At 44.7% G+C, this 23,254-nt stretch overlaps 1 non-coding gene across 1 annotated transcript; it reads left to right on the forward strand.

The window, feature by feature from the left end:
* The first annotated feature begins 22,155 nt into the window (after positions 1–22,155).
* Positions 22,156–22,281, forward strand: LOC113633206 (U6atac minor spliceosomal RNA). Its single transcript, XR_003438120.1, has one exon. It is a non-coding gene; the product is annotated as a U6atac minor spliceosomal RNA (small nuclear RNA).
* The last annotated feature ends 973 nt before the right edge of the window (positions 22,282–23,254 follow it).

Raw genomic sequence — 23,254 nt, forward strand, 5'->3', positions numbered from 1 at the left:
TTCCTGGTTTACAAAATTCTATCTTCTGTGTCCCATCTGGACTGGTTTTGATTAATTGATTATTTTCTCCCTTTTATGGATCATAATATCTTCCTTTTTTGCATGCTGATAATTTTTTATTAGACTTTATTAATTTTATCTTGTTGGATGCTGTATATTTTTGAATTCCCATAAATACTCTTGAGCTTTAAAAAAAAAAATTAGGTAAAGAGACTGGAAAAATCACTGAGGGAGAGAATTAGATGGAGGAGAGGAGACTACGAAGGAGAGGAGTCCTGGGGAAACAAAGCAGGTTGAGAAGGAGGAGAAAAACCAGTGTGAAGTCCTGGAAGCTCAAGAAAAAAGTCTTTTAAAAAGGACAGAGTGTTCAACAGTATCCCATGCTGCTGAGAAGTTCAATAAGATGCCAACAGAAAAATCCAACAAACAAACATGGGCTTTGGCAAGAAGTAGGTCATTGGTGACCTTGGTAAAATAGTGAGGACAGAGCCTGACTGAAGTAGTTTGCAGAAAACTGGATTTGAGGAAGAGTGAGAGCAAGGATAGACAATTCTGATGATGAGGTTTGTTTAAGAAAAAGGACAGAGACACGAGGCAGAAGTTGGAAGGGGACATGGGGTTGGAGCAGGTTTTTGTTTTGCTTAGCATGATTTTGAAGATAGGGCATGTGAATACACGTTTCCATGTCAGTGGGAACGATCCAGTAGACTGTGAAAAAGGGGAGAGTTCAAGAGCAAAGGAGTTGAGTAGGTGAGAGGGGGTAGGAGCCAGAGGACAAAGGGGAAGGGTTTGGGTTGGTGGGAAGAGAAGATAGCGCTCCTCTAATGGGTCTGTTCTCTCGAGGGATCACTGAGCAGAGACACTGCTGGGCTGAGGGGGAGGTGCCGCAGATTTGAGGAGAGAAATACGAGATAGTGTGTCAGAAAGCAGAAAAATGAATGTGCTAAGAAACTAAAGCAGAATAGTCTGGCAGCGTTGCAAACTCATTTGATCCAGTGGCCATACGTTGAAAGTGAGTTCAATCAATATGGGGAGGTGATGCTCTCACAACATGCACTTGTTTGGGCACAGGTGCAAAGTAAGAGGAGAGTTGAAGTTAACCAGTTATGATGGACTTTATAGTTTTTAGTGGGGACTTCCCTGGTGGCGCAGTGGTTAAGAACTCACCTCCCAATGCAGGGGACACGGGTTCAAACCCTGGTCTTGAAAGATCCCACATGCGGTGGAGCAACTAAGCCGGTGTGCCACAACTACTGAAGCCCGCGCACCTAGAGCCCATTCTCCACAACAAGAGAAGCCACCACAATGAGAAGCTGGTGCACCACAACAAAGAGTAGCCCCCACTCACCGCAACTAGAAAAAGCCCCCACACAGCAACAAAGACCCAACGCAGCCAAAAATAATAAATTAATTAATTTTAAAAAACATGTGATTATATATTTTGTAATGACTGCTCAGAATCTGAACCCCTTTCCTATATCGGAATCCTATTCCTATATTTGGAACCCTTTTCCCCATCTTAACGGTCTTGATGAATGGTATACCCTTCTCCCAGCATAGAAGCTGAAACTGCCAGATACTTAGTTTCCCAGTCTCCTTTGCAGATGGGACTGAGCACATGACCTAGGTACTGCCAATCAAATGCCCTGTCCTGAATTTCAAATTGGGAGCTAAGGAATAAACAGAGACGGTGGAGCATCATCACTGACAGTAACAGAGACGGTGGCAGCAACATCTAGCTTCTGGCATCAGCAGTGGCAACAATACCAGTGGTAGCCTCCAGTTCCCAGTGCCATCAGCAATGTCACTGCACATTTACCCCTCTGGGATGGCAGCAGAGGTGCCCTCTCCAGACTGGTTCTACGCCAGAATTTTGGTTGTGGGTCTTAGCACATAACCTCAAACCTGGTTCTCCAGCCCTCCCAGCAACTCTTTGAGCCAATCAACGTGTATGCAACACAAATTACTTCATTTATAAAATAGTACATTAATTATCATAAAACCATTAAGCTCATTTGCGGATTAAGGGAGCAAATTCAGTTTCCTATAGCAAGCATATTCTGTGGCCTAAATGAACAAGTACAATGTGCCATAATAAATATACTTTACAAGTTTTATCGTTATCCCAAGCCTTGTGGTTAAAGGTTACATTCCTGTTAGATTAAACAGAAACAAAAAAACTCTTATACTCAAATAGATGACTGTCTCATGGAAAGTCTTTAGTTCCTTCTTTTTAAATACCAGTAAGCACATTGCAAAGAACTGTTATGATGACAAGGAAGCAAGCATGTACAGTTTAATCATACATTAGATCTTTGATGACACCTGGCTGGTCCCCAACAGTGCTAACTTTTTCTTCCTTCTCTTGCTAAGATGGCAATAACCAGCACAGCACCTGCATTCTCAAATAATTTTGGCAAAAATATATTTCCTTTTCAGCCTCCCCTCAAATACCCTTGTGACCAATTGTTTCTTTTGATTTTAACTAAGGCTAGATTCAAGTTTTCTGTTTTCTAATTTTGACTATATGTTTCTAGCAATTGTACCTTTTGTGTCTTATTTTGGTCTCATTACATTGGCTAAAACTCTCAAATCATTATTAAGTAGTAGAGGTGAGATGATTGTGGTTATTTTTTCAATCATGCAGGCGACCAGTGTAAATCAATTCTCCAGCGTAGCTATAACTCCAGACTTTGGGAGGAGGTAAGATGGGAATCTGATGTGTATATCTCAGTCTAATCTCTCATTTTACTTTTCGTGGCTCTTTATTTTTCCTTCTGCCTACGGTAATCCGACTTTTCTTTTTTTTCTCTATTCTTTTGGCTGCATTGGGTCTTAGTTGCAGCACGTGGGATCTTCCGTTGTGGTGCGCAGGCTTCTCTCCAGTCGTGGCCTGCAGGTTTTTTCTCTCTCTAGTTGTGGTGCACGGGCTCCAGAGCTCATGGGCTCTGTAGTTTGCGGCACGCGGGCTTAGTTGTCCCGCGGCGTGTGGGATCTTAGTCCCAGACCAGGGATCGAACCCGCGTCCTCTGCATTGGAAGGGGGATTCTTTACCACTGGACCACCAGGGAAGTCCCGGTAGTCCCACGTTTGCTTCTCAGATCTCCTACATCAGTTTTCCTGTTAATCCTCATTTTGCAAATGAGGAATGGGAGCCTCCAAGAGTTTGAGTCTGAAGACACACAGTTAATTAGTGACTGCCAAGTTGACGCTCAGATTTTTGTGACAACAAGTCCAATCCCTTTTCTGGGTATTCCACAGCTGCTGAATTCTTTGAGTTTGGTTTTTGTTCTAATTTAAGTTCCTAGAAGATAGTAATTGTATTTTTCTATGGTTATATCGTGTAAATCACTTAGCCAATGAGGACATTCAATTAAATTCAATAATAAAATTAGTTAAGAAAAAGTTTTTGATTGAGTTTTTAAAAACACTGATGCTTTGTAGAATAACTTTTCCTCACTTATACAAAAATGTTTATTTTGGTAAAAGATTCAAATATCATAAAAATGAACAGCTAAGACTGTAAGAATGCTCTAAAATCATCATATCATCCAGAGAAATGGGAATATGCTTTACACGCTGCTCAGCAAGATGCTTTTAATTTAACATATATTGGGAACTTCCCTGGTGGTCCAGTGGGTAAGACTCTGAGCTCCCAGTGCAGGGGGCCCGGGTTCGATCCTTGGTTGGGGAACTAGATCCCACATGCATACCGCAACTAAGAAGCCCACATATGCTGCAATTAAACATGCCGCAATGAAGATCCCGCCTGCTGCAGCTAAGACCCAGAGTAACCTAAATAAATAAACAAATAAAAATTTTAATTTAACATATATTGGACATTTTTTCATTTCAGTAGTTATGGGTCTAACTCATTTTTGTAACATTTTAATATATAAATAATAATTTTTTTATCCATTACCCCGTTGATGAATATTTGACTTGCTTCAATTTAAACCAATGCTGCAGTAATGAATAGTAGCTTCATAAATAGAGCTTTGGCCAGTGAATTTCAATAAACTAGATCCCTGTAAGTGAGGTGTACTTAAAAAGCGGGGGTGTTTTTTAAAATATTTTTCATACAAATTGCCAATTTTTTCTCCAAAAATATTTGGCCAACTTACATTTCCACCAACAGTGTATATACGAGTACCCATTTCCCCACACCCTCATCACCACTGTTTATCATCAGTCTTTTAAATTCTTGGCAATCTGAAAAGTAAAAAATGATACGAAGTTTTATTTTGCATTTCTCTTGTTACTGGTTTATTCGGAAGTTAACTGCTCATTTTTATTTCTATTCTGCAATTGCCTATTCATATCCTTTTATCTATCTTTATCACTGAATGATATTTTATTGAATGGATGTACCACAGTTTGTTTATACATTCTGCCTGAGTTTCTTTAATTGGTTTGTCTTTTTATTAACAGGAGCTCTCCATGTATTATAGATAATAATCCTGTGTCTCTTTTTACGTGTTACAAATATTTTTTCCCAGACTCACGCTTATCTTTCAACTTTAGAATGTCTACCCTTGTATGGAAGATTTTGTTTCTTAATATATAGAGAGTCAGGCTGGTAAATATTTTCCATATGGCTTCTAGTCTTCATAAATTTGTTCTGTATTCTGCAGTTCAATTAAATTGAGCTCAGTCTTAAATCGTGAGTAGAAGTTAGGCAAGTGAAGGCAAGGAAGAGCATTCCAGATGGAGAGACCAGAAAGGCAAGCCCACAGAGATGTGCTGTGTTGGCTTACTTCCCTAGGCTGGCTTCCTTCCAGATTGCTTCATTTCTGCCCCAGGGCCATGTGACTCTCAGTGCTGGGCTCCAAGTACCCTGCTGTGGAACTGCAGAGCAGAGAAACAGAAGGAAAATGACTTAGCTTGAGCCTTAGATCTGCCCTCACTGGGTGGATTACCTTGGCCAAGTCACCAAGACATACCAGAATGGTTTTATGTCACATATCCATTCATTAATCCATCCATCCATCCATCCAATATTTAAAAAGTGACTATTGCCTACCAAGCTCTGTTTTAGGTACTGAGGATACCCTGATGAAAGAGACAATGTTCCTGCTCTCACAGAGCTCACTGTCTAGCAGAGAAGATACGATATATAAGCAAATAAACTAAAAGGCAATTTCACTCAATGACAAGTGCTATTTTTAAAAACAGCATGAGGATACAGTGGGAACGTGTGGCATGGTGGGAGGCTGGAACAGGGTGAGGATGCTACTTAGGGTGGTTGGGGAAATTTTCTCTGAGGAGGTGATATTTGAACTAAGAAAGGAATGATGGGCTTCCCTGGTGGCGCCGGGGTGAAGAATCTGCCTGCCAATGCAGGGGACACGGGTTCGAGCCCTGGTCCAGGAAGATCCCACATGCCACGGAGCAACTAGGCCCGTGCACCACAACTACCGAGCCTGCGCTCTAGAGCCCATGCTCCACAACAAGAGAAGCCACCGCAATGAGAAGCCCGAGCACCGCAACGAAGAGTAGCCCCCGCTCACCGCAAGTAGAGAAAGCCCAAGCGCAGCAACAAAGACCCAACGCAGCCAAAAATAAACAAATAAATAAATAAACAAATGAAAGGAACGATGAGAGGGACTCAGCCATGTAAAACGCTGGAGGGACCAGCAAGTATGTAGACCCTGAAAAGAAGAAAACCTTGGCACAGGACCAGAAAGAAGACCAGAGTGACTGGAGCTTCGTAAAGGACGGGGAGCTGCAGGACATGCGGATGGAGAGCTTGGGGTCATGTTCCAGAGAGGCCTTTCATCCCAGTTTTCCTATTGCCTGGCCCCTTTAAAGTTTGTCCGGCCTTTTTCACTCTCAACAGTGTTTGGGTTTGGACAACAAGTAATACAGTTGCCCTTACTTGAGGGCCACAGTGAAGGATTTGGATATTTTCTCAATGCAGTGAGAATCAAGGACCCCTTTAGGGACTGGATATTTCCTGTAGGCTACATCAGAGCTTTCTCCTCTTTTGAAGAAAGAAAGAACAGCTGCTATGGACCTGGCTTCTATTTCCAGGGACCTTCAAACTGATCTGAGTGTGATTTTGTATCAAACCTGAAAAGTTTGAAATACATCACACATGGCTAACATATGCAACTTGGCCCTGGCTTCTTGGTGCATAGATAAGATCCCCACAAATTCGGCAGGATACACCAGGTGTCCTGGTAGAAGGGGGGAGGGGACTTCCCTGCTGGCGCAGTGGTTAAGACTCCGCCTGCCAATGCAGGGCACACGGCTCCATCCCTGGTCTGGGAAGCTCCCATATGCCGGGGCACCCAAGCCCATGTGCCACAACTATTGAGCCCGCGAGCCCGAGCTCGCGAGCCACACAACTACTGAAGCCCGTGCGCCTGGAGCCCATGCTCCACAACGAGAGAAGCCACCGCAATAAGAAGCCCGCGCACCTCAACGAAGAGTAGCCCGCTCGCCGCAACTAGAGAACGCCCGCGCTCAGCAACGAAGACCCAACGCAGCAGAAAAGATATAAATAAATAAAAACTTTAAAAATAAATAAATAAACTATACTCGAATAAAATATTTATTTTTGTTTGTGTTGGGTCGTCGTCTCTGCACGTGGGCTTTCTCTAGTTGCGAGCGGGGGCCACTCTTCATCGCGGTGCGCGGGCCTCTCACTGTCGCGGCCTCTCTTGTTGCGGAGCACAGTCTCCAGACACGCAGGCTCAGTAGTTGTGGCTCACGGGCCTAGTTGCTCTGCGGCATGTGGGATCTTCCCAGACCAGGGCTCGAACCCGTGTCCCCTGCATTGGCAGGTGGATTCTTAACCAATGTGCCACCAGGGAAACCCTCGAATAAAATATTAAAAAAAATAAAAGAAGTGGGCAGGCCCACCTGCAGCTTCTGGGGGCCGGGGGGAGGGAGAGCAGAGTGGCAACTACAGTCTTTGCTTCTAGTTTATTGTGATGTGTTGCAGCTTAAGTGGGCCCAGTGAAACAGGTTTTCTGATATTATCCGCTTTGCACTAAACCAGCTCTCCAAGACTGGACACGTGCCTTGCAAAGATACACAGATTGGAGATAAACCAATAAAACCAGTACAAGCCTCAAACAAGGAAACAGCAGACCCAACACCTCTCCTACTCCTGGCAGAAGTCCTTCCACAGCCATGTTATGAAGCAAAAACAACGATCAGCTCATCAGATCTGACAAAAATCTGGCAAATTAACAAGAGAGAGAGAAATTATCAAAAAGGATATTTGAAATACATGTTTATATCCACAATAATTAATGCCTTTGACCCTGAGTGTATGGTCAGTTTTGAAAAAATAATAACAGTAGTTTGAGTAATTATAAATAATGGAATAATCGGTAGCATGTGCTCAAAGATGTGTTGTTAATGGTAGAATCACCTAAATCTGGAGATCATTTCATGAGAGCAAATTTCTCAGTAGATCCAGGACTGTTCTTAATCCCTCAGCACAATGTCTGACCCAAAATAGGTGCCCCCAAAAAATATATGTTCAAAGATATTTGATGGAGGAGAATCAGTTTCCTGCCTATAAAATGGGGATGATCATACCTGCCCTTCCTAGGACCCTGGGGCTGATGTCCAGATCAAATTCTACCCACTTCATGTCTCTCCTCTTATTCTCACTGCAAGTGCCCAGCTCAGGCCTCACCTCTGACACCTAGTATGCCTGCATCACCTCCTTGCTGATTTCCCCACCTCCTCCCAACTTACTTACCTCCATTCCACTCTGACTCTGAATGATCCTTCCAACATGCCTAAAACCTTGGGTGGCTCCCTGCTGCTAGCTGGATACAACCTACATTTCATACAAGGCCTTCAAGAACAGGATCCCAGCTTTGCCTCACCTCACCTCACCTCACCTCGTCTCAACACCTCATCCCATCTCACCAAGCGCCCAACAGCCAAACTATCAGTACGTATAGTTCCTTGAAGGTATCTCCAAGGTCATCGGTCCCACCTCACACATTTCTCTCCGTTTATTCCTTCTAACCCTTTGGATTGAGTCTACATAGGATCTCTTCCAGCAAACTTTCCCTGACTCATCCCCTCCTAGATCTGGGCTGAAGACCAGGCCTCTCAGGGCCCTTATCATAGTGTTTGCTCTTTCTCGGTTTGTTTTTTGGTCTCCACTTCTTGAAAGCAGGATGTAGGTCCACAACCAGAGCTTCAAAGAAGAGGCTTCAATGAATATTTGCTGCAAGGATAACTAGATGAATGAATGAAACACTTGGTTTGGGGAGGGTGTTCAGACAGCGTTTACTATTAGGATGTCAGTCGAAGGCTTCCTGCAGATTCCCCACTGGGGAGGATGAACCTTGCAGGAATCCATCCCTTAGGGATGTTAGTCACTCTTCAAGGCTCTTCACCTTGCCTCGAGGTTTGAGTTCGACCCCCACCTTTCTCTGGACCACGCTATCTTCTACACTCACACCTGCTCTTTCCCTCCCTGTCATCGGATTGCAAACTTGTGCCCTAAGCACTCTCCCTGCAGCAAGAGCCTGGATCTGCAGGCTTGGGGAAGGCTCACGTCTTGGTCTTTTGCCCTGAACACACATAGCGAGTGAGCCAGCCAGGCAGCCAGCCACAGTTATATTTAGATTTCTGTCATCTGATGGGGTCATCCATTAATCAGGGCACAGTGTCAGCTGTGGCATTTTGGGAGTAAACTGAGGTGGGACGGGGGGCAGTGAGGAAGGGGGCAGGAAGTCTGGGCATTGACCCAGGATTCATTCAAGCAAGACGTAGGGCAGAAATGAAAATGTGTGGCTTACATGAAAGCTGGAAAGATGGAGGTCAGACCCAAGAGGGACCAGGACTTGAGGGAGAAATCAGTGCCTGGCTTAGGAAGGGGAAAGGCAGCGCCTGGGAGATCAGTAGGAAGAGTGGCTCAGTTGATCGGCTCCGTCACTGCCCTGGAGGGCAGGATCTCGGGCCCCTTCCTGCCGGGTGAGCTGTGGCTGAGTGAGTGTCTGACAGGCAGTAACGTCCAGCTGTGGTCAGCAGAGAGAGCTGCGGTCACCGGACGCCATCCATGAGGGAGAAACCGGAAAGAAGCAGACATGCAGGATTTTTTCTTTCAAGTCCCAGAGGCCTTTCTTGCCCAGATTTGGTTTATTAAATGACTGCCCTGGGAGCCAGGGAATGAGCCCTAAATCATCATTGATCCAGTTACTTCTCCTTCCTTTTATCTTTAGAATCCGTCCCCACCCCTCTGGTGGGGCCTTTACTGTACAAGGATCTCCTGCCCTGGCTTTGACCCCTCCGGGCTATTCCAGACCCTGCCCACAAGCGTTGGCTTCCTACAACCAAAGTCCATCTGAAACACTCAATGCTGCCTATCACCTCAGGGTCACCCACACTCCTCAGTCTGGCTTTCAAAGTCCACCATGTTCTGACACTCAGCCTTCCCCCCAGGTTTTTCTTCTTGCAACAGCTGTCCTGAGGTATTAGTGACATAAAAGAGACTGCATATTTCAAGTGTACAATTTGGGGAATTCCCAGGCAGTCCAGTGGTTAGGACTCAGCGCTTTCACTGCTGAGGGCCCAGCTTCAATCACTGGTGGGGGAACTAAGATCCCACAAGCCTCACAGCGCGGTCAAAAAAAAAAGTGTACAATTTGGTTAAGTTTTGACATATACACAAATATATATCCCAGAAACCAACATCAGAATCAAAATAATGAATATATTTATCACCCCCCAAAATTTCTCATGTCCTTTTTCATCCCTTCTTCCCACTTCTCCCCCCATCCCCACGCAACAACCGCTGATACACTTTCTGTCGCTGTAGAATAGCTTGCAATTGTGGGTGTCTTATGCATAAATGGACTCAGATAGTACACACTCCTTCTTGTCTGGAGTCTTTCACTCAGCACAAGTATTCTGAGAGTCATCCCTGCCATAGCATGGATCAACAGGGCATTTCTCTTTATTGCTGAGTTTAATATCTTCCATAGTATGAAGGTACTGCATTGTTTACCCATTTACCTGTGGACAAACATTTGGGTTGCCCGCAGTTTTTGACTCTCAAATAAAGCAGCTCTGAGCGCTTGTGTACAAATCTTCGCCTGGACATATACTTTCATTCCTCTCAGGTAAATACCTAGGGGATTCATGCAGGGAGGGGGTGTCATAGGGTAAGTGCATGTTTAACTTTTTCAGAAACTACCAAACTATTTTCCAAAGTGGTTGCTTCATTTTACGTTCCCACCAGCAGTGTACGAGAGTTCCAGATCGACCACGTCCTCACCAAGACTTGAATGGTGAGTGTTTTTCATTGTTGTCATTCTGATAGGTGTGTAGGTATCTCATTGAGACTTCAATTTGCATTTCCCTAACCACTAAAGATGTTGGAGATGTTTTCAATTGTTTAGTTGCCATGTGTATATCTTCTTTGATGAAGTGTCTGTTCAAATATTATTTTCCCCATTTTTATAAATTTATTTATTTTTTATTTATTGAATTTTGGCTGCGTTGGGTCTTCGTTGCTGTGCACGAGCTTTCTCTAGTTGCAGCAAGCGGGGGCTACTCTTCGTTGTGGTACGCGGGCTTCTCATTGTGGTGGCTTCTCTTGTTGCAGAGCACGGGCTGTAGGCGCTCGGGCTTCAGTAATTGCAGCATGCGGGCTCGGTAGTTGTGGCGCATGGGCTTAGTTGCTCCACGGCATGCGGGATCTTCCCAGACCAGGGCTCGAACCCGTGTCCTTGCATTGGCAGGCGGATTCTTAACCACTGCACCAACAGGGAAGTCCCCCATTTTTAAATTGGATGGTTTGTTTTCTTATCATTAAGTCTTGAGAGTCCTTTATATATTCTGTACTCAAGTCTTTACGAGATATATGATTTTCAAATATTGTCTTCCAGTCTCTGGCTTATCTTTTTATTATCTCAACACTATCCTTTGAAGAGAAGTTTCTAATTTTGATGAAGCCCAATTTATCGATTTTTTTTTTCTTTTATGGATAGTGCTTTTGATGTAGTATCTAAGAAATCTTTGCTAAACCTAAGGTCAGAGAGATTTTTCTCCTATGTTTCCTCTAGAAGTTGTATAATTTTAAGTTTTACATTTAGTTCTATGATTCATTTTGTGTGTTTTGGTTTTGCTTTGTTTGTTTTGGTTTTAGGTTGTTTTGTTTTGTTTTGTTTGCCTATGGATGTCCCATGGTTTCAGCACTATTTTTTGAAAAGACTATTCTTTCTTTCTCCGCTGAATTGCCTTTGTACCTTTGTTGAAAATCAATTGACTGTATATGTGTACATCTATTTCTGAACACTCTATTCTGTTCCATGACCTATTTAAGGAATTGAAAAACTACCTTTCTACAGTGAATTGCCTTTGCATCTTGTTAAAAAACAACTGACCATATACATGCAAGTCTATTTCTTGACTCTGTATTCTGTTCCACAGATCTGTTTGTATATTTGACGTATTTGTACTGATAACACATTGTTTTTATTACTCGAGATTTATAATGTCTTGAATCAGGTAGTATTAAGTAATTCCAACTTTGTTCTTCTTCTGTGTTATTTTGGCCATTCTACATCCTTTGCATTGCCATATAAATTTTAGAATCAGCTTGTTCTACTAAAAAAGTCCACTGAGATTTTGATTGGAACCGTGTTGATTTTGTAGATCAATTTGTGGAGAATTGACACTTACCAATATTGAGTCTTTTGACCCATGAATATAATATAGCTCTCTATTTAGGATTTCTTTTAATTTTTCTGTAGTCTTCAATGTGCAGGTCTTACATGTCCTTGGTCCTTGTCAGATGTCTCCTCAAGTATTTAATATTTTTATGGTGTTTTGGATATATCCAAATATCTGATTGATCATTGCTATAATATAAAAATACTATTTAGTTTTGTATTGTATCCTACAACATTATTAAACCCACTTATTAATTCTAGCATTTGTTTTGTCATTCTATAGAATTCTAGATTGATAGGGGTTTTTTTGTGTTTTTTTTGTTTTGTTTACTATTAGTGCTTTTAAAATGTTTTTCCCTATCTTTTAGATCACCTTGATTCCAACGAGAAGATTGCTGAAGTATGTGTTTCTCTAGCCGTATTGTGCCCTTTTTTCCCCTGGCTGCTTTTAGATTTTCTCTTTATTGCTAGTTTAAATTGTGATGTACTTTGGTGTCATTTTCTTCATTTTTCTTGTGCTTTTGGTTCATTGAGCTTCTTGGATCTGTGGGTTTATAGTTTTCATCAAATTTGAAAAAAAAGGTGCCTATTATTTCTTTGAATATTTTTTCTGCACCTCCTCCTTTTAGGACTCGTGTATATTAACCTTCTTGAAGTTATCTCACACTCGATGTTCCTTTACTTTTAGCCTTTTTTCCTCCTTGTTTCTTTGTGGATAGTTTCTCTTACTGTAACAAGTGCACTAATCTTGTCTTCCGCAGTGTCTAATCTGCTGTAAATGCCATTCAGTGTATTTTTCATCTCAAGAAGTTTGATTTGAATCATATATATCTTCTACTTTTCTACTTAACATGCTCTTGTCCACTAATTCCATCATCTGTCATTTCTGGGTCTGTTTTGATTGATTGATGCTTCTTCCCATTATGAGTTGTAGTTTCCTGATTCATTGAATGCTTGGTCATTTTTCATCAAGGGATGTTATTTTATTTTCCATTATGGTTTATTACAGGATATTGAATATATTTCCCTGTGTTATACAGTAGGACCTTGTTGTTTATCTGTTCTATATGTAACAGTTTGAATCTGCTAATTCCAAAATTCCAGTCCATCCCTCCTCCATCCCCCCTCTCCCTTGGCAACTACAAGTCTGTTTTCTATGTCTGTGAGTCTATTTCTGTTTCGTGGATAAGTTCATTTGTGTCATATTTTAGATTCCAAATGTAGGCGATATCATATGAAATTTGCCTTTCTCTTTCTGACTTACTTCCCTTAGCCGGATAATCTCTAGGCCCATCCATGTTGCTCCAAAAGGCATTATTTCATACTTTTTTATGGCTGAGTAGTATTCCATTGTATATATATATACCACATCTTTATTTTTTCATTAATTAATTTCTTTATTTTTGGCTGCGTTGGGTCTTTGTTGCCGCACGTGGGCTTTCTCTAGTTGTGGCGAGTGGGGGCTAGTCTTCATTGCGGTGCACCGGCTTCTCATTGCAGTGGCTTCTCTTGTTGCAGAGCATGGGCTCTAGAGCGCAGGCTCAGCAGTTGTGGTGCACGGGCTTAGTTGCTCTGCGGCACGTGGGATCTTCCCAGACCAGGGCTTGAACCTGTGTCCCCTGCATTGGCAGGCAGATTCTCAACCACTGCGCCACCAGGGAAGCCCCGAACCAATGAATTTTTAATGGGTGGAATTTCAAACTTTGTGGAAAGTGAAGTGAAACAATAGAAAAAATAAGAGCAGTGTGTGGTGAGGAGGATAGGAGAGAGAGTTCTCATCAGGATCTTCTTTTCCTGTCTGGGTTCTCAGCTCTCCAGGCAGTATCTGCTTTCCTCTGCTTCTCCCGTGAGCCCAAAGACTAGAAATTCCCATGGTTTCTGTGCTGCGCCAGGGGAGCAGGTTGGGTTGGGTTCCCGCCAAGCTCCTCTGTAAGTGTGAGAACCTCTTACCTGGTTTAACCATTAGCCAGTGTAGTGGTGAGTGGCGCCATCTGGTGGTAGAGATGAGAATGTTTCCAGACTTTCAGCAATTTATCATTTCCATTGAGAATCCCAGGAAGAGGCTGGATGGAGGAAGAGGAAGGGTTTAGCCAGACCAGCCAGGATTTAATTTCTTGAGAATCTCTTAAGTTCAGTGGGTGCTGACGTGGTTCCTTCCCCCCACTCAGCTTTGGGGGTGCCAGGGCAGCAACCACAAGCAGAGTTCCCTATGTTGTGTTCATAGGGACTCCAGACTGTTCCATGCCCACAGGCAGGAATTCCCTCACATTCTCAAAATTCCACCTTTAGGGGTAACCTTGCCCTTCCCACTTCTGGAATGCACACCCCTCCATTCAGGCCCGGGCCTCAGGGCCAGTCTGGCATGGAGAACACCCAAGGCTGCACCTGGTCTGAGAGGACCAGCCTTGGTCAGACTGCCTGTGTGGCCCTAGTGCCATTCCCCTGCAGCTTTGCCTTCATTTCAACACTGCGGGTCCCCTGCCCATGAAGGCTCTGGGGTCCAGCCTTGCTTTGTGGTTTCCCCTTCCTGGCTGTCGCTGAAGCAAACCCTCAGCTCTTTGACATCAGAGTTTCACTGCAAAATTCAGCGGTGTCCCAGGCAATGGGTAACAACTTAACAACTGAAGCTCTAGTATCTTCCAGAAGTATGTGGACTTTTTTCTCTACTCCTGAGGCCCTTCTTCTCTCAGAAGCTCCACTGATCTGCTCTTCTTTTTAATTCCTTCGCCTCTCAAGTAGAGAAAAAAATTGTTTCAGTGGGAAACTATGCACTGTCTAAACTCTGGAGGCCATCCCTGTGAGTTTTCTGATCCCGGTTCTCTGTAAAGTGTAGCGATAATTGATAGCAAGACAAAAATAATTCATATCTACGGATATGGAAATTCTGTCCTATCCTGTAGAGGTTGGAACGACTTTCCTCCCACCTGACCCTCTCTATGGAAAAACCAGTTTGGCTCCCATTTGCACATTTATTTCAACACTCTTAATCTATAAATCTGTCCTTTGGATTTTCTTTTAAACCTACTCTAACATCTGCCTGGTTGCCTCATTGATTAATTAGTAGAATAAAAACTTGAACAGGTGCTCATTTTTATATCTGCATGAGATTCATGATTTTATCTTTCATTGAAAATCATCTTTGAACACTAAAATGGGTAGGCCCTGCACCCAGAAAAGCCCAGATCTCTGGCATTGAGACCTGGAGGGGTACCCTATCAGGGGGAACAACCAGAGTGACCTGTTTCCCCTTCAATTGCCCTCGGGCCTCTGGTGGAGATCTCACTTCTGTGTCCTGCTCCCCATGTGCAGCAGCACAAGTGGTTGGTGATCTTGTCTTGAAGGCAAAGTTTCTGGAGTCGTGGGAGGAGGCTTGCCTTGAAGGTTTCTGTGTAGTTTTGCCCTAAAACAGTTCCAGAGCCTGGCTTGCCAGGTAAAATGGTTGGCTTTTGACGGTTTTAACATTCTTTAGCCTTTTTCAAGAAAAAGTTGCTACCAGGGGCTGAGGGGGAGGGGGAATGGGGAGTTTGAAACCAAGCAGGACCCTATGGGGCTCCTGGGCACAAAAGCCTTTCAAACAGTTGCTAATCAGGGAAGGGAGGGGGATGCAGAGACAAGGGAGGAGCAGCCAGGAAACAATGGTGCAGCCTTGGGGCAGGGTCCTGGGTCCTCCCCAAGGGATACTCTTAACAATATCTTTGAGCTCTTTTTTTTTTTTTTCCTTTGAGCTCTTTACAGAACTAAAACCCCCAACAAATGGAAGATGTTAGCATTCTTCATTCCAGAGAAGACCACCTGAGGCCAGATTAAAAGAACCAGAGAAGCTCATCAAGAGACTACCTGAGAACAGATTAAAGGAATGCAGGCCCTGCACACACCCTGATCCTTATCAGCAAACCCCACCCTTGAACCATTGCTATAAAACTTAAAACTCCTCACCAAATCCTCCCGGGTTGGGACGTACAGTTTTTCAGGGCATGAGCCACTGTGTCCCCCTTTGCCTGGCAAAGCAATAAAGCTATTCTTTTCTACTTCATGCAAAACTCTGTCTCCGAGATTTGGTTCGGCACCAGTGCACAGAGGCTGAGTTTTCGGCATCAAGTTCATGTTTAACAGGGACAGAGTTTCACTCTGAGATGATGAGAAAGTTCTGGAGCAGGATGGTGGTGATGGTTGCACAACAGTGTAAATGTACTTGATGTCACTGAACTGTACACTTAAAAATGGTTAAAAATTTTTATGTTATTTACATTTTATCTAAATCTAAAAAAAAAAGAAAAAGGAAAGAGTTGCTAATTTGAATACTTTTCTGGGTGGGTTCCTGTGGGTAAAGCTGAAATTGGACAAGATTTCACAGCTTCTCAGAGACTGAACTTCGGTGTATGTGCGTGTGTGATTTTTAAAAATAAACCTTCCTCCTCCCACCAAACCCCCTTAGTTCTCAACCAAACAACAAACAACAGCTGTAAGCCACCACCTAGAAGGTTCTGTGGAACAGAATGGAGGAGGTAAAAAGAAGGAGCTGACAGTGTGAGGGGGAGGCATCTGTCCGGGTGATGCTTGCGGATGTTCTGACAGGATTGTTTGGGTAGCAAATGACCTTGAAACCATCCTTGAACTGGCTTAGACATAAACAAGAAGGCTTGGTAGGATTCTGGGGATGCTGGAGGAATATTACTTTCCTGTTGCTGCTGTACCAAATTACCACAAATTTAGTGGCTTAAAACAACACAAATTTAATCTCTTATAGTTCTGGACGTAGGTGTCTAGAACGGGTTGGCAGGGTTGGTTCCTTCTGGACGCTCTCAGGGAGAATTTTTTCCTTGCCTTTTTTTGCTCCTAGGGGCTGCTGGCCTGCCTTGGCTCGTGACCCTTCTGTCACTCCACCCGCTTGCTTCCATGGCCCTTTCTCCTACCACTGACTCTGACCTTCCTGCCTCCCTCTTGGGAAGGCCTCTGTGATTGCACTGGGCCCACCTGGATAACCCAGGATCATCTCTCAATCTCAAAATCCTTAACTTAGTCCTCTTACCGTGTAAAGAACATATTCACACGTTCTGGGGATTGGGACGTCTTCATTCAGCTTACCGTAGACGGCTTAGTGAGGCTCATGTGGACGTGCCTGGACATCCCCATCAGGGCAGGAATGCTCAGTGATCCTGAACTGCTAAACATACACCCCATATTCCTCCACACAGCCTGCCTGGGGAGGGGTGTCTCTGGCTCCTTCTGGGCTTCCTGTGTGCTTTGTACCACCCTTTCATGCTTGCTCCTTGGGATGTTGTGACAAAGGTCTTTCTAGTCATTATTATGCCCTTTCTGTGCCCCTTTGATACATCTCTATGTCCATATCCTTGAAACTAAGTAAACGATTCATCTTCATGTGCTGATGTGTAACCCACGGACTGGGGAATATGTGGAGGATCTCATACAATTAGTTCTTTGAAGAGTTAAAGGACCAAGCCTTGGGAAGGGAAGGAAGGCCACTGGGCCTTAGGGACAACTGAGCCAGGGATGCAAATGCTACCAGGACATAAAAGAATGGATGAAGAAATGGAAAGACAGATGTGTGACAGCTGCAACTCTGTTTCTCTGTGTGTGGTTGCTTATTCCTCTCTCGTTGCAGATCCACCTACAACTCCTGAACCTCACATTCCAGTGGAGGAAGATTGCTTCTCTCTCTCTGGCCCAGTTTCCAAAGTCCCAGGGAAGTGCTGTGATTGGCTCGCCTTGTACGGCAGATGCTGTTGGTGCCCCGCCCCCAGCCCTCTGCTCGGCACTCACAGTTCCCCTGCAGACCCAACAAGCTTCCTGCCCACAGCTTGTGACTCTTGGCCTGGCCTTTCTCTCGCCACCAGAGTGAGCTCTGCCTCAGGCTGGAAATGCTGGGAAGTTAACCTTGGGTAGTTCAAGTCTAGGAGACCAGCTCTCAACCGATGGCTCACTGGACTTGGTAGACACCTGAGCTCCCTTGCCCCCTGGGTAGGAAATGTCTACAGTGCTCCCCACATGGTTCCCAGCAGGACTGAGTCCCAGTTACTCACAGTGGAAACCCACTCTTTGCTGCTCCCTGTGTTAACTTCTTTCCCTCCCCCCATCTCACTTTCCCATGCCCCTGTTGGTGCCTCCAGATAAACTACTTGCACTCAAATCCTTACTCAGGGTCTGCTTCTGGGGCATCTTAATCTAAGACACCTTGTGCCAGGTGCTCACCCCTGGACCAAACAATCATGGCAGTTGGTCCAGGAACCAACAGTTGGAGCAGGAAACAAGAGCAGCTCTGACTGGAAAAACATGGTTGATGTAGGGGACAGGGGCAGAGGGGGACACTTTCCAAAAGAAAGGGTTGTTAGTCACAAAAGAAGGGGTGAAGGCCTGGGAAGACAAAATAACAGGCATCCACTATAGCTGTGATAGAGAGATGGACAGGTACAATGTTTGCACGAAGTGGAGAGTTATCTTTTCCCCCTGGAGGCATGGGGGCAGCGGGCGGAGGGGGTGGGGACCTGGCTTTCCCCAGAGTGAGTGTCCGGAAAACGATGGGGCAGAAGCTGCAAACCTATTCTGACCTGGCCTCCTAAGTTACGCAACTTCACTTTCACTACATGCTGTGTTTGACACATGAGTCACTAAGGTCACCCAGTTTCAAGTAGAGGGCACAGAGACCCCTTCTCAGTGGGAGGAGTGTCAAAGAATCTGTGGTTGGGCTTCCCTGGTGGCGCAGTGGTTGGGAGTCCACCTGCTGATGCAGGGGACACGGGTTTGTGCCCCGGTCCAGGAAGATCCCACATGCCGCGGAGTGGCTGGGCCCGTGAGCCATGGCCGCTAAGCCTGCGCGTCCGGAGCCTGTGCTCCGCAACGGGAGAGGCCACAGCAGTGAGAGGCCCGCGAACTGCCCTCCTCCCAAAAAAAGAATCTGTGGTCATGTTTTAAAACCACTGCAAAGTATATCTAGGGGAGGATGCCCTGTAGAGAGATAACCACGTTGAATTGACAGGACACATACAATTTCTAGGTATTATGAACAGAGCAGGACCAACCTGAGCCCCAGTCAGAGTTGAGTGGTAGCAGGGCTCATGAACTAGCATTTGGGAATCAAGAGAAGGAGTAAAGTTCAAGGGTGAGAACTGAAATCACTGCTGTCTCCACATAGCTGTCCCAGGGGAGCATCCATTCCCTTGCCTCTTTCAGCTCCTACAGGCCACTTGCCTTCCTGGGCTCGGGCCCTTCCTCCATCACTCCAACCTCTTCCTTGCATGGTCATATCTCCTACTGTTGACTCTGGCCCCCTGCCTCCCTCTTGGAAGGACCCTGGTGATTACTTGGGGCCCACCTAGATCATCCAGGGTACTCTCGCCACCTCCAAGTCCTTAACTTAACCACATCTGCAAAGTTCCTTTGCCCATATAAGGCAACATATTCAAGGGTTCTCTCATGGGGCTCTTTGCCTCTAGAAATGGAGAGAAGTGGGCAGGGACCCCTTTCATTTGCTCCCTGCCCACCACACCCCCCAAATATCTACACGCTGGCCTTCCATCTGGGCCGGGAAGATCTCCCCTCAGTGACCTCAGAGAAGGCATGGGGGCTGGGGAGAAGGTGCAAGGCCTGCATGGCTGTTGTTGTTGGGGGAGAACAGAGCAACACGGTGGGCTTCAAGACGACTCCCCGCTCCACCCACATGCTCTGGCCTCCCATACCCCGGTAAGAGCCCTTTAAAGAGGAGTTCTTGTTTTTGTGACTTAGAAACGTATCCAAACATCCTCAGACAATGGAAAGAAGACAATTTCAACCTCTAAGAATCCCACCAACTCAGAGGGAGCCACTGTTATACTGGGGTACATCTCTCTTGACTTAGATTTAAATGTACAAGTTTACGAAGTCAATACACATGCTGCTTTATAATCTGCTTCATTCATGCAATGTGTTGTGATTGCTTATCTATGGCCATAAATATAGAATTACATCTCCATTTCTATTGGTTTCATACTATTGTATAGAATAACATTTTTAGCCAATACACAACTGACTACTAGATTGCTTCTAATTTTTCAGTATTATAAACAATACTATCCTGAACCTCTTTGCTTTTCGTCTAGGTATCTCCTGAGAGTAAATTTCTAAATATGGGATTGCTGCGTCACAGGTATGTTCATTTTACATTTGGATACTATTATGGGTTAAACTGTGTTCCTCAAAAAGGTATGCCAGGGAATTCCCTGGCGGTGCAGTGGTTAGGACTCCACGCTTTCACTGCCGAGGGTGCAGGTTCAATCCCTGGTCAGGGACTAAGAATCCCACACGTCGCGTGGCGAGGCCCCCTACAAAAACGTATGTCAATTTCCTGACCCCTAACATCTGTGAATGACCTAATTTGGAAATAGGGTCTTTGCAGATGATCAAGTTAAGATGAAGTCGTTAGGTTGGATCCTAAACCAATATGACTGGTGTCCTGATATAAAGGAGAAATTTGGACACAGACACTGACACACAGAAAGAGAAGACAAGGTGAAGGTGGCCGTGGGATGACAAAGACAGAGATTGGATGGATGCACCTGTAAGCCAAGGATTGCCAGGCATCGCCAGAAGCTGGAAGAGGCAAGGAAACGTTCTACCCAGAATCTCAGAGGGAGCGTGGTCCTGCTGACACCTTGATTTTGGACTTCTAGCCTCCAGAACTATGAGACAATAAATTTCATTTTTTTTTTTTTTTGCGGTACGCGGGCCTCTCACTGTTGTGGCCTCTCCCGTTGTGGAGCACAGGCTCCGGACGCACAGGCTCAGCGGCCATGGCTCACGGGCCCAGCCGCTCTGCGGCATGTGGGATCCTCCCGGACCGGGGCACGAACCCATGTCCCCTGCATCAGCAGGCGGACTGTCAACCACTGCGCCACCAGGGAAGCCCCAATAAATTTCATTTTAAGCCACCCAGTTTGTGATACTTTGTTACAGCAGCTCTTGAAAACTAATACAGGTGCATGTTGCCAAACTGCCCTTCAGAAAGGCTGTACTGGTTTAAATTCTCATCATAATAAACTATGGTTGTATACATTTCTTTTATTATTGGTGAGATGTAATCATTTTTCATATGTTTGCCAACTATTTGTATTTCTTCCATGAATTGCCTTTTGCCCATTTTTCTATTGACATGTTTATTTTACATCTTATTAGCTTATAAAAGACGTTTTTCAATTAGAAACATCGATCCTTCCCTATTTATGTAACAAATATTTTTTCCTGTTCAGTCATCTGTCTCGTTTCTCTTATCCTTCAGAAACCTTTTAAGAATATAATCCAATTTATCACTTTTCTTTTACGGCTTCTGGCTTTGTAGCAAACTTAGAAAGTCTTTCCCCGCTCTTGATAATTTTAAAAAGAAAATGATACGTATTTTCTTCTGGCACTCCTATAAGTTCATGTTTTAAAGTTAAATCTTTGCTGGAACACCCTGGAATGTGTTCTCCTGGGAGAAGTGAGATTGGAATCTAGCTAGGTAGTTTTTCAAAGTGGCTAGCCAGTACCATGAAATGAATAACGCTTCTTTCCCGTGATAATTTGAAATGCCACCGTTATATCCTAAATTCCCAAGCGTCAGGACTCTCTATTGTGAGAGTGTGTGTCACTGGCACAGTTATCCGGACTGTAATAATCTACTCACTTGTCTTTATCCCCACTAGACTGTAAGTCACCAGAAGATGGGAACTAGGTCTGTTCACCATTGTACTCAGTGCCCGGCACATAGGAGACGCTCGATAAATATTTGGTCAAATAAATGAGTACTAACACATGGTGTCATGCAGCATCATTGCTGCTTTTCTCCGGAGGTCCTATCCCCCACCCCCGAGTGCAGATGCACAATCACCTCTCATCTCACATGGAGGATGTGCACACGGAGGTGCAACCTCAGAGGCAGTTAGACAACTCAAGGGAGGCCCCTGCTCCAGTGACCAACACTTGTTTGCATTTCAGGCTGGGTGAGCTCCCAAGAAAGCTACCCGAGAGGCAGGGTACATGCAGCAAGGCCTTGCGCAGATTGTTTAGTCATTGCATGGACTGGACAATGTTTATAAGTCTTCATGGGAAAACACTAGAGTCTAGTTCAAAATAAGAACTGTTGCTTTTTTTTCCCCATTCTCTCAGTCTAAGGTAGTTTGAGGGACTTCCCTGGTGGCGCAGTGGTTAAGAATCCGCCTGCCAGTGCAGGGGACACGGGTTTGATCCCTGGTCTGAGAAGATCCCACATGCCTCGGAGCAACTAAGCCCGTGAGCCACAACTACTGAAGCCCGTGCGCCTAGAGCCCGTGCTCCTCAACAAGAGAAGCCACCGCAATGAGAAACCCGCACACCACAACGAAGAGTAGCCTCCACTCACCGCAGCTAGAGAAAGCCACCGTGCAGCAATAAAGACCCAACACAGCCAAAAATAAATTAAAAACTAAATCTTTAAGGTAGTTTGATACTTTGAACCATAGGGTGATGAAGTTGTTGGGCTCAATAAGAATGTAGGGTGTTGTATGAAAGGAGAGAAGGTTAGCACTCCCCTTGACAAGGATGGAAGAGGCCTTCGGGCCTAACAACACGCATACGGTTAAGGCATTGCCACTTACTTCGTGGCATCTAACCACTGTTAAAAAAAAAAAAAAAAAAAAAAAAGAATGTAGGAAGGAGAAAGGGTTAAAATCATAAATAAAAGAGTTTTTCCATCCAAGTCATGCCACCCTGTTTCAGGACACCAGCATCCTGGTTCAGTGGAAAAAGCCACTCAAGTTGTATTGGGGAGGATCTCACTCAAATCTGAGTTTGCCAAATTGAGTGCTTTTTCCACTGTACCAGGTTGCCCAACTATGCCCTATGGTTCAAGGTATCAAACACTATTAAGCTTCGGGGCCTCCACCCTTCAGTGACCACTCCTTCCAAGGTGCCAGTTGACACCACGAGGGCTTGCTTCCACAATGAGAGCTTCCACCCATTGGTTCTGATTCTGTTTTGATGCCACACAATACAAGTGGAAACTTCTTCCCTGTGTCAGCACTTAAGCGATCAGAAGGCAGAAATCACAGCCTCTAGATATGTTATTTCTGTCCATATGACCCCATATATACTTGACCTCAGTTGTTGCTCATGGCAGGGGTTAACTGACACTTGTGAAGTGGTACAAGGGGTAAGACCTTCATTTTATACATGGCTTGGATGCCTTAGGGAGAAGAAACAACACAGCAGAAGCTGTGTGCTACCTGGCAGGATGTTGACAAGGACACTGAATCGTGGGGCGAGGAATGGATTAGATTCCCTTCTGAGTCTCCTCTAGTCTGATGGTCTCCGGTTCTATGGCTTTAAGTGGTGAACATCTTATCTGTCCACCCTGACCTCCAAGGTATGGTCCAGACTGACCAAAATAAGAACTATTGCTTACTACTGAGCCCACATGCCACGACTACTGAAGCCCACGCACCTAGAGCCCATGCTCTGCAACAAGAGAAGCCACCGCAATGAGAAGCCGGCGCACCGCAACAGAGTAGCCCCCGTTCGCCACAACTAGAGAAAGCCTGCGCACAGCAACAAAGACCCAATGCACCAAAAATAAATTAATTAATTAATAAATTTTT

The sequence above is a fragment of the Aethalodelphis obliquidens genome, unplaced genomic scaffold, assembly GCF_003676395.1.
Source record: "Aethalodelphis obliquidens isolate GAN/ISIS:26980383/991018 unplaced genomic scaffold, ASM367639v1 scaffold38, whole genome shotgun sequence".
In the NCBI taxonomy this organism is placed as follows: domain Eukaryota; kingdom Metazoa; phylum Chordata; class Mammalia; order Artiodactyla; family Delphinidae; genus Aethalodelphis; species Aethalodelphis obliquidens.